Source organism: Vanessa atalanta, chromosome 9 (genome assembly GCF_905147765.1).
Source record: "Vanessa atalanta chromosome 9, ilVanAtal1.2, whole genome shotgun sequence".
NCBI classification, from domain to species: Eukaryota; Metazoa; Arthropoda; class Insecta; order Lepidoptera; family Nymphalidae; genus Vanessa; species Vanessa atalanta.
The window spans coordinates 12,137,596-12,149,635 of NC_061879.1; the positions used below are offsets into that span (position 1 = coordinate 12,137,596).

The 12,040-nt window shown below is 33.6% G+C and overlaps 1 protein-coding gene across 1 annotated transcript in view; it reads left to right on the forward strand.

The window, feature by feature from the left end:
- The first annotated feature begins 4,303 nt into the window (after positions 1–4,303).
- The window catches only part of LOC125066193 (muscle-specific protein 300 kDa), a 178,171-nt gene continuing 170,434 nt past the window's right edge, over positions 4,304–12,040 (forward strand). The window contains exon 1 of the mRNA XM_047674164.1: positions 4,304–4,538. The gene's annotated coding sequence lies outside the window, so the exon portion shown is untranslated. The remainder of the gene's footprint in view (positions 4,539–12,040) is intronic.

The following is a 12,040-nucleotide window of genomic DNA, read 5'->3' on the forward strand; positions in this document are numbered from 1 at the left end:
AAAAAATCAATCATAACTATTTTATTAGCAGCTCAAAATTAAATTAATATACAAAAATACTATCAGAAAATTTTATTATAACAGGTATCATGATGATTTCAGAACGACATTGTACACAAAATGCCAATTATAATTTTCCGTTAACTTGTAAATATTTGTCGTAGGTAATCCGTTTTGAATAGCAGGAAACAAAGATAATAATAAATAAACATAAATTTCAGCTAAATTTCAAATTGAAAAAGCTGAGGAGTAAATATTGCCCATATTTACTTATAAAAGGTTATTTTATCAAAAATCAAAACAACTTTTTAGATTAAATACATTATTAAAATCATTGTTAAGATTAATTTTTTATTGGCATATTATTGTTGCATACATTATTTTACTTATCCGATTTTAACAATGGTTTTCAACATAAGATTTAAAACCACCTTTTTTCTATAGGAATTAATTAAATGTGTATAAATATTGTTTTATTATTTACAATTAATATCGCTCATCCTAATAATATCATATTCCAAATATAAATATCTTTTCAGTCAATCGAGCGATATTTTCAAGAAATAATACGCTTTTGTAACTCGCACACCGTTTTTGTTCATGCGTTTTCGTCGATTTCGTTCCTACCTGTCAGTAAGGGTTATTATGTATACCTACTGCATATCATTTTACTAACCAAAATATAGAACTCTTAATACCTCACATATTTTTTACAAATAAGCCATATTAATAAGAGCAGGTTGACGATGCAAGTTCTATTAAGTTTTAACGGGATATAATGTATCTACGTAACCTACGGTAACTGCCAGTCTCGAAACTGAGCCTTCTTCTCAGCCACCGGAATCTCTACCTACTGTTGTTCGTAACTGTTTTTCTACAGGCTCGCATATAACACCTTATCTACGAAGAGCTCAGGGACAAACCATTTTATTAGTTAAGCCGGGAGCTTAACAGTTGGAAGCGTATACACGTTTTTCGGAAAGTTCGTAAGGCTATTGGGTCGTGTTAGATTTACATTCCGTCGGATTATCAGACTGAGGGAATAATGAGTACACCTGTGTTTGTGCACTCTCTTATGCACTATGGACGACCTGTTATTTATTCGCCTAAACTCATTTTTTCTTCTCGGATGTGCTAGAAGAACTTTTTATACCTACATAGTTCCCTTTTGTTATTTTTCATTTTGTTATTATCATTTTCTCTCTGTAGTTCTCTATTAAGTATAATAAAATGTTAAATAAATTACAAATATTGTCATTATTATGGATGTCGTCTATCTTACATCGTTTTGCTTATAGGGGTAAACACGATTTTATGCTGTTAATATTGTCGGGTTTATGAACTGTCTTGTTGGTTTGTGGCTAGCTTATATGTTCACACCAGACGCATAAATCAATTATATAAATGTTACAATTACGAAGATAGGTTTTTTTAACTATTTTTTTGTCAAAGATTCAAGATCTTAAGATCAATCATGTCTGTCCTCAAAAATGTGTTGTCATGAGGAGATGTGCGTGCCTTCCTCCTATCACATCACACAATTTTTTTATCACTATTTTCAAATAGAAAGAATTTATTACATTTATCTTCAATTATTTAATTAAATTGAATATCAAAACATTATTTCACAATTTTTGTCTACCAGCCGGCACGGAATGTGATATTGTCTATCAACGGGTAGGAGGCAAACATCCCTCTTTCCCCATAGCCTTAAGCTATCCACACCTACTACAGGACAATACAGCTTATACAAATAAAATATGGGTTTTACTACAATTTTTGCAGCATGATACAATATTCATTTAATTTCCCTCCTGTTATAGTACTTTTTATTGTACTTTGATCCTGATAGTCATCACAACCTTCGTCTATCTACAGATGCAGATGGTGGATGGATTGTGGCCTTTTTTACTTGGGTGTTAATTAAATATGATACATTTTTTTTCACATTATTTATATATTTTTGTAACTGTTTTTCATAAAATTTATGAGGTCTGTGTCGAAGACTGGGCTACCGTCGCTACGGTAATATCTTCTAGACCGCAATTCGATTTCTCTACTCTCTTAGTTCAAAAAGAAGACAATTCGACATAGGTCCGAATTTAGGTGTAGTATCTACTAATGGCATATAATACTGAAATGTCATTACGTCCACGTAAGTTCAGGCTGCTTCAGAGAATTCTTGACAAATAATCCCAAAACTTATTTATTATTATACTTATTGAAGACAGGAAACCGGGATTTTCAGTTTTAATAGCCAGTTGCGAGATCATCGTGGCATTCGAATAATACAACACGTCACAACAAGAACTTTGAACTCACGGATTGATGACGCCAGCTGTATAACGATCGCGTTCAGCGGAATAATACCTTAGTGATCAAAGACTTATTGTTAGCAGCAAGTGAAATAAACAAAAATGAAAATAAATCCAGGTGTTTTATCTGCAAGACCAAAACCATAAGCCTTAGGTCGGTTTCAAAACCATAAGTCTAAGGTCTCTTAACGTGAAATTTTCTTGATTTTCTTTCTATATTAACTATTTAATTAGCAAATTAATTAAGCTCACGGTACCGTTGAATATAAAATGCAGATGATATAAGTTATTACATTTAATTTCTGTTTTACTTCATAAGATTTATTGAAGGCCGAAAATTGTGAAAATTTTGGCGATCTAATCTTTATTATATTAAATTCGTTGTTAGACTAATAACTGACTTGTTCGTAAGTATATGAACTCGGGTGCAGATTGATTCCGTTCATTTTCCTAAATGTTTTTCTGTCAAGAAATTTTCAGTGGCAGTTCGAAGTTTTACAGCTGGAGAATATCTTGAGCCAGCAAGCATGTAGCTTCATAGGTTTTGCGTTTAATTCCTATACGAACGTGTTTGATTGTCGTCTTATCGGATTATGATTTAGGGAATATAGAGTGCACAGCTATGTTTGCGTAAACACTTAAGCGCTACAATATGTTCTGCCTTGGCTAGGCTTTGAGCCTTCTCCTCAAAGGGAAAGGAGGCCTTTATCCCAGCAGTGGGACATTTACGGGCTGCTAATGCTAAAATGCTAATGGCTAGGCTTTGAGATTAGTCGATAGAAATTCGGTGAGTGAATTAGGACAATGCCTGATTAATTAATAAATGTCATTATGGGTTATGGTGTTATTCTATGGTAAGAGAAGAAGAATCAGAATGCTGCTATGTATAAGTACGATCTATGCCAGATGTGTGTTTAAAGTATTAATATAAAATTGAGAATAGGATCTTGGGTGTTTGTAGAAACTTTTTATTTTTCCTTTAAACCCGTATTATAACCTTATATTTTCCCCTGACAATCAAGACAATCGTCTGTACTGTTTTTTTTGCTTATTGGTGGGACTTAGATACCAATTTAAACAGACAGTCCCACCAATAAGTGGGTGTGTGTGTACTAATCGTTTATTGTACTTTGTTTTGAAGGGTGAATGAGCACTTAGAATTACGGTAAATTTACTGCCAAAAGAGATGTAACATTTTTGGTTTCCAAGGTCAGTGGTACATTTACGTAAGGAATTGTTAATAGTTCTTACAAATTCAGACCAAATCGCCAGCAACCTTGGGAACTAATATGATATATCCATTGTGCCTGTAGTTACACTGGCTCACGCACCCTTCAAAACGTAACACAACAATACTAAGTATCGTCATATAAATTAAAGAAGTATAATAACTGAAAAAAAAAGTTAAAAAAAAATAAAAAAAATATATCCCGCTGAGTTTCTTTCGCCGGTTCTTCTCAGGTCCGAGGTGCTAAATTCCGAACCGGTGGTAGATTTTTGACAATCAATAAGCAAGTGCAAACACTTCTATATTGAATAAAGATTTTTGACTTTGACTTTGACTTTGACTAACGTATCGTTATTTTCAAAGAAAATAGCAATTTATATGTTAACAACAATTTAAAAGCTTATGTTTCCGAATATATGTACATATTACTTGATTAATTATAATCACCGTTAAATTTTATCATTTGAGTCAAAGAAAGGTAAATATTTAAACGCGTCATCGTATTTATTATTAAATAATTTTGTCGGAGAGAAATAAGAATTTTCTCCTAACAATCGCCAAATAAGTCAGCTCGGTCGAAAATTGCCGGCCAACGGTTGGAATGCAAAAATTACCAATCCGCTCAATAAAAAGCGGTAATTCCTATATATATGCGGCGGCGACCGCATCTCGCATACGCTTTATAAGATGTACTCACGTCTATATAAAACCGGGGAGAGAGCCAAGTTCTAAAATTAAAGACCGAAAGCGCCCGAGCAAGAACGAAACCGCCCGCCCGCCTCAGTCCATCGTCAACTGCCGTCGACATTCCCAAAACCATCGCACCCGATCGCGCGGTACCGAAAAGTTCACTTGGTTAGCGAGCACACTCGTAAACGGCAAAAATAAAATCACACACCATATTTGGACGCGCCCGTGATAACACAAGTGAAATCGAAATTTTTACGTGGATCAGTGACAAGTGATTTGTGGATTTTCGAATTTCCGTGCTACCGGTAACGTAGAAGTTTGTTTTTGGCGTGACATTTTTAGTCTGTCGCATGTACAATCACATTGGCAACTGTCGCTTAAATAAATCCTTTTAGCACGTGCTTCCTGGAGTAACGAAGTCACGAGTGTAGGGTTTCAGCTGCATGTTCCAGAATGAATCAGACGTTCAATTCGTCATACCCTCATTTTGTTTTATTTTCAACTTTTACTTTCATATTTAGATAAACACCCGGTGTTTTCCTAACCTCAAATATTCCTTAGTAGTATTTGCGTCATTATATTCGAGCCTGGCCTAATTTCTTTAATGTCTATTAGAACATTCCGTTAATCTTATAATAAGTTATGGAAAATATGCGACTTAGAATGCTTTTCATGCACTATTAACTTACACGTTTTCATGAAACTTCTCTGTAAATTTCTTGACCTTGTAGACGTTGATTTCGTTATTTTGGGGAAGATATATCTAAAAAAATATTGGAGTCGTATGACGACAATAAACGATTTTTATGGTTTAAAAAAAACTTCCAAATTTTTTATAGAAAAAGAAAAAATTTTGAAAATAATGTACCTCATGTCCTACAAGGTCTAAGTATTTAAAAAAAATACTTGGCAGACTATTTTTTCCGCATTGCGTCATCTTAGGAGATAACTGTAGATTCGCCGCAAAGTCTAGACGGAAACCGGAAACAATATAGTATTGATTTTGGAACTTCTCTTGGCTATTCTTTTACCCTTTTTTAAATATGGTACTAGATTTAATTATCTAGACAGCTAACTGTAATGGAGTTAAATTTTGTTTTTGAGTGGAACGTTAGTGAAGGATTAGAATTAGAAACGTAAGAAGTTTGATTGTATCGTTTAAAATATTTTGGTTATATAAAACGTTCATCATTTTTTTTAAATTCACAATTAAGTGTTAAACTTAATTTATACTTTAAATATCATAAACATTTCTCGCCGAAACGAGCCATTTTATCCGAAATACAGGATGGAGTAATTATTTTATGAAGAAATTTTGTGCCAAGTAATATTTCTTTGACTAAATACATTGTCTAGATTCCACTAATATCATCAGGAACGTTATGAATAGATTATCTCCAGATCATTTTCACGAAAGGTTTTAATTAAAATACATATGTCAACATCGTAAATAATTTTCGTAAAGCAAACTTGAAGTTTTCATCACACTGATGGTTTTAGGTCACACAGTCTGATGTTTAGGCAGGTCCGTAATTTTAGATCAAACTTCAAACATTAGCGCGTGTTAACATATTTTGTTTCGGTAACTGGGGCGCTCTTTTATAATGTTAATCACGAACGGTAATGACTGAGCGCATTAATCATAATATCACGGCCGTAAAGTTCGTCTTATTTTAAAAACCGGAAATGGATATTAATTTATGATGTTCGGTTTTCGAAAACAACTTTTGGGTGTAAACAAAATTTAAGTGTAAATGCTAACAATGTTTTTTTAAGCGGCTCAATCTTAGAACAGTTTCATCTCAAATTGTGTTCGTTCATTTAGTTATGTGTACCAAATACTTATCGTTCAATTTAATGAGCCGAGATGGCCCAGTGGTTTGAACGCGTGCATCTTAACCGATGATTTCGGGTTCAAACCCAGGCAGGCACCACTGAATTATCATGTGCTTAATTTGTGTTTATAATTCATCTCGTGCTCGGCGGTGAAGGAAAACATCGTGAGGAAACCTGCATGTGTCTAATTTCAATGAAATTCTGCCACATGTGCATTCCGCCAACCCGCATTGACGCAGCGTGGTGGAATATGCTCCAAACCTTCTCCTCAGAGGGAGAGGAGGCCTTTATCCCAGCAGTGGGACATTTACGGGCTGCTAATGCTAATCCTAATGCAATTTAATGAATATTTGAATTTGGTTTCTATACAGCAGTTTTTGATAAGTTCACATTAAAATTAATTTTAATGCTTGGTATTTGGAATTTAAAAAAAAAAAAAACAACAGTTTAGGATATTATTTCGTTTCGCATTTGTTTTATCATATCGAAACTTACCACTTACGAAAGTCCTGAGTATACATAAAGCAAAATACTAGTACGTATTTATTGTATCGCGTAAAATTAATAATAACTTAAATTTAAGCTTTGGTTTTAATGATTCGCACGCTGTACTTGAACTACTACAAAACAAACTTATTATTTATTATAAAAAACACATAAATAAGCCCTGTTCCTCAGTACCATGTATATATGACAGTGCATCGATTGAGCGTTTCCAGATAGATGTCGTGTAGAAATTAACTTGTTTGATTTTAATACCGGTAAGAAACGCAGTTAACATCATTAAATGCGTTTCTTGCCGGTTCGTCTCTGTTGAATTCTCATTCCGAATCGGTGATAGTTCAAAAGTGTAGGTATATCATATAATGTTAGCGATTCTAATTGAAAATCAAACAAATTGACTAATGAGAAAATGTTTTCTGTATGTACTCTAAGGCCAAGCCGTTGTACAAGAGAAGTCAAATGAAAAGTACAAGCATACTCATTAAAATTAAAGCCTGGGATGAGTTATATGATGCATTATATAAGTTCGTTTTGTAGTTATTTTGTTACTTATCTAAAGCAATCCGTTGCGTTTAACGTGAAATTTTGGAAAGGTACGTGAATACGGTATACCGAAATGGCGACCAATCTTTTGATTTTGACTGTCTACTTAGTCTGCTTCTCTTTATCATTTATAAAAATAACTTGCCTTTTTGTTTCATATGGAAAACGAGATGGATAAAATTGATTGCATTTTAATATTTTTTAAAATAAAAATATACAAATAATATATTATTTAACAATGCTCTCTATAAATGGATCCCACGCAAGACATAAAAAGGGCCTTAAAGTTTTATTAAGTAAAAATATTGCCAGTCATTTCGCAATACATATTTTTGACTAATTTTCGTCTGTGGCTTTACCCGTGTGTAAGGGCGGAAGACAAGTGCTATGCTAATTTTTTTCTGTATCCCCACCACGACCACGAGTATTCAAAATTTTAATTGATCGGTCGAGTAGTTATACATTTGACATTAATGCTAGAATTTGTGACGAATTTATTATAAATACTAGGAACCAGCACTTAAGCCGACTACAAAGTTTTTATTAATTCTGCCGTGACAATTTATGTGGGACCTTTTACGATTGCAGAAAACGTTCGAAAATATTAAATTAAACAATTAAAAACGTTTGCGTGTTAAACTTTACTATAAAATTAACGACTTTTTTATGATTGATGTGTTTTGGGTCTCTCCGTTCCCAAGCCGTTATAAAAATATAATCTCGCTTAGTTTCTTTCATCGGTTCTTCTCAAATCGGAGGTATCTTTTCCAAACCAGTGGTAGATTTCTGAAACTCAAACAGCAAGTACTTATTTATTGATTTAAAGTTCTTTACTGTGTTTATCTTGTGGGGCATTTGAAGGATGAGCTCGTTTTATTACGGGGACAGGAGACATAACGTTACTTCTTATCTTGTACAATATTTATTATAAGTGAACCATTTGCACCTAGTTTGCTACCAAAATAAACCGAAAAACGGAAACGGTTCTTATAAAATAGTAATTATTTATGAAAAATGGGTAGACGAACCGCGAAAAACATCTCTCTCTCTTTCTAATCGTTAACATTTCTATAATTAAGAAAGGATAGTCTTTAATTCTCCCATTGTTCGGCTATTTGAAGCTGTTTCCACCACGGTGCTCCAATGTGTGTTGGTGGTTACAGATGCCCGGGTTTGACCTTTAATTATTGGCCAAGATTTACATTAACCATCGTTGTTCACCTTTCTGTTGTCTTTTTTTATGAGATTGATTGGCGGACGAGCAAATGGGCCACCTGATGGTTAACTTACCATTGTTTACTGATGACTACTGTCACCATCGTCCATAGACAATGGCGCTGTAAGAAATATTAATCCTTCCTTACATTACCACTGCGCTATCCATTTTAGAATCCTTTGTGCCTGTAGTTACACTGGCTCGCTCACCTTTCAACGCTGAATACCACAATACTGAGGCGATAGAATATCTGACGAGTGGGTGGTACCTATCCAGACAGGCTTGCACAAAGCTCTACCACCAAGAAAATGTTTAGATTATTAATCGAGCCGCCAATAGAGTGTTCAAAACTTAAGACACGTAAAGCCGTTGGTCATGTGCCTGAACTGTCTTTGGTTCTGTCAGCTTCGGATTATTAGTGAGAACAGAGAGTACACCTGTGTTTGCACAAACATTTGTTATATATTTATAAATATTCGGTGCGTTTGTTTGTAACTTATCTCATCGTAGACGGATGAACCGATTATTTAGTGAGATATTAGTGCCGTAAAAAAAACATTCCTTACATCTCCAATACCAACGACCTTTGAAACTAAGTTATTATGTTTCCTGTACCTGTAGTTACTCTGGATCACTCACTCTTCAACCTAGAACACAACAATGCTAAGTATTGCTGTTTGGCTGTAGAATATAGAAAATGATGAGTGGATGGTACCTATTCAGACGGGCTTGCAAAATTAATTACCAGCAAGTATAGTAATCGATTAATTAGTAGTCGATATCGTAGCGGACATTAAAGGGAACATAACGATTTGGTTATGTTTATTATGCCGCTGGAGTTGCCGCAGTTATATATAACCTTTTTATTTAGAGCAATCTCTGTATCGTTTCATATAGCAACAAAAATTAAAAAAAAAAACGCTGTAAATATACACATATAAGTATATATAAGATTTTATTTAACATATATCTCTGTAAGATAGGAAATTATAGTACAAGAAGTGTTTATAAATGCATTATGATATAACCCTCTGCAATAGAAGCATGAAAACAATTTCACTACTGTACATTCTGGGGACTACGGGCAAATGTTCAAATATTATTTGGCTAGGCGTTTCGTGATGTCAGTGATGAGGGCGCATGCGCCGACGCATCAATGGTCAGCGCCAACCTTAGCGCCTTGGCCAAGGGCATTTAAGCGTAACGGTTATTTTTAGTCAAGTTTTCGATCGCAACAATTCGAGGTTTGTTTAATATTTCGTAGTCAAAACTAACTTGTTGTTTAACGCAGCAATATTTCAGTTTCAATATAAAATACGAGACTAATTAATTAATGACGTACGTAACGTATTCTATTTTCAAAAAATATATATATTTTTCGAATGATAATCTCGAATTCTGGAGATCATAAGTTAAATAATTTATCCTAGGATACAATATCATAACTTCAAAATATTATGACCGTGAAATTACGATATTTTTAAATGAAATCGAATTGCAGATATTTAATATTCGTGCACGATGGATCGTCTCACGCCTCCACATTAACGTAAACACCAAAAGATCATCACACTCGATGTTGAAAATGTAAAATTAGCCATAGATCATCTGTGCTGTAAAACTGGAGTGATTTTTCCGTCTAAATTCGTCGATTGTATCACTGGAGTCGCTGCAGCAACGGACGCTAATAATAGTCTCGTCTATTGACTTCAGTGCGTAACAAGACGTGATGTCTAGAAAAAAATTTGGGAGTAATTAGAAAATGATAGACGATATAATTTTCTAGAACGGAAAATCTTTAAAATAAATTAACTTTATTTTTTTAATAATGCTTATATATAATTTTTAAGCTTGGTGGTTAATATTGATGTTTTGATGGCAGAAATGAGCAAGACTAAGTCAAAGGATGTCCTCTAAACTCAAGTTTTTAGTGTCAGTAAAGTCGCTTAGTAAACATTGAACTATTGACTTTTAAATTATAATAATTACATTAAATTGCGAAATTTGACATCTTAAAATAATCTTTACGAGTCGAAATACAGTTAGATATAATGGTCAAGTGGAACAGAACGTTGATCAGAAAAGCTATTGATATTAGAAGCTCGGTTCGATCGTAAAATGTTGAAAACCGATTAGTGATGTGCTATTTTCAGACGCCATTTATTGTAGTCTTTTTAATTATTGTGGTCAACGTTGCATGACATTTCAAGATCGTATTATAAGTCGAGTTTGGTTTCGTAGAAAATATTGTCTCTGATAGTAAAGGTCTGGTTATACGATAGACAGTAAATCTCGAAGATTATTTTTTTAAATAGTTTAGATGATCCAATTTTCTTTATTTATTCCATTCGATGTTTGGATGTACACACCCACGTCATCGCCTACGTGAACTAAAAAAAATTGAAAATTAACATCCATCCATCAACATCTATTACAGTCAAGAGTATTTACATTTAGATTTAGTTTTGTAGTGTAAGAGCTTAAGGCCTTGATATTTAATGTATTGTTATAATTAATAGTTCTGTCGTCAATAATAATTGGCAGCATTGATCGTTTGACTCCTGCGTGCATTTACCATTTTGCCTCATACAGTTTTCATAGATCTATTCATGGCAAGTTACTACTTACGGTAGAATCTTATAATCGTTAACCTTAAATCAATACGTTTTAGTGATTAGAATTATCAGTTTATGGCTGGAAGTAGAACAAAAATATTAAATAGAATGTACGACATCTTTTTAAATCCATGCTTGGGCTACTAGAGCAGCCGCGATGGCTTCTCGTTTATAAGAATTTTATTGTTTCATTTCAGTAAATTTTTGGAATTGTTTGTATTTCTTACAGCGCTAATGTTCGCGAATCTTGCATAATGTTTTTATTTTTATTATTTGATTATGATACTAAATTCAACCAATTTATTTGGGTCAATTTTCAGAAGCAATGCTTCTGGGATGTTAAGAGATAGATTTTTAAATTTTCATTACATTTCGCAACATCGCTTATAAAAACTAAACTCGACCCAAATGTGACAAATTATTCCATTATCAATTTCAACCGTTCTTTGTTTATATTGGCACCCGCGCTTTCGCTCATATTAGGGGTTGATCGTCAGGTGCAAGGTTTTTTAATGTACTAGGTAGATGGGTCACAATTTTTTACATATCAAGCGAATACTAGGATAATTTTATACAATGCAATTGTCTGAAGCCGTCTTGAGTCATGCTCTGTGTATCGATTGAGTTTTTATTCGCTTGATTCTACTGATGACCTAGGGCCGTCCCCGTTTGTCCCCGACTGAGTTACTGACCAATGAGAGGCTTTCGATTAATTAAAAATAATATGAATACTTAGTTGAATTGTTTTGTACATTTAAAACATTGTTATTTTTCCTCAACGCGGTATAATTATTCGTGTCGATGGATGCTTTGAACATCTAAAAGTCAAAATAAACCGAAATAGCTGATTCCAAAATAGATTGTTTAAAGTACCAGCAATTAAACGGACGATAAGATATAAGATGTTTTAGTTATTATTATCGCTGTCACCTGTTACTTCTTCGTCAAGCTGATTGTCTTGGCAGTATTTTCAGGCTTTTAGTTTTGAACTGATTATGAAATTAATCATAAAGACATATATCGCAAAGATTGTGTACTAACTTGTTACCTATTCCAATTAAACCACCACAACATACCATGTGGTTTGCTTATA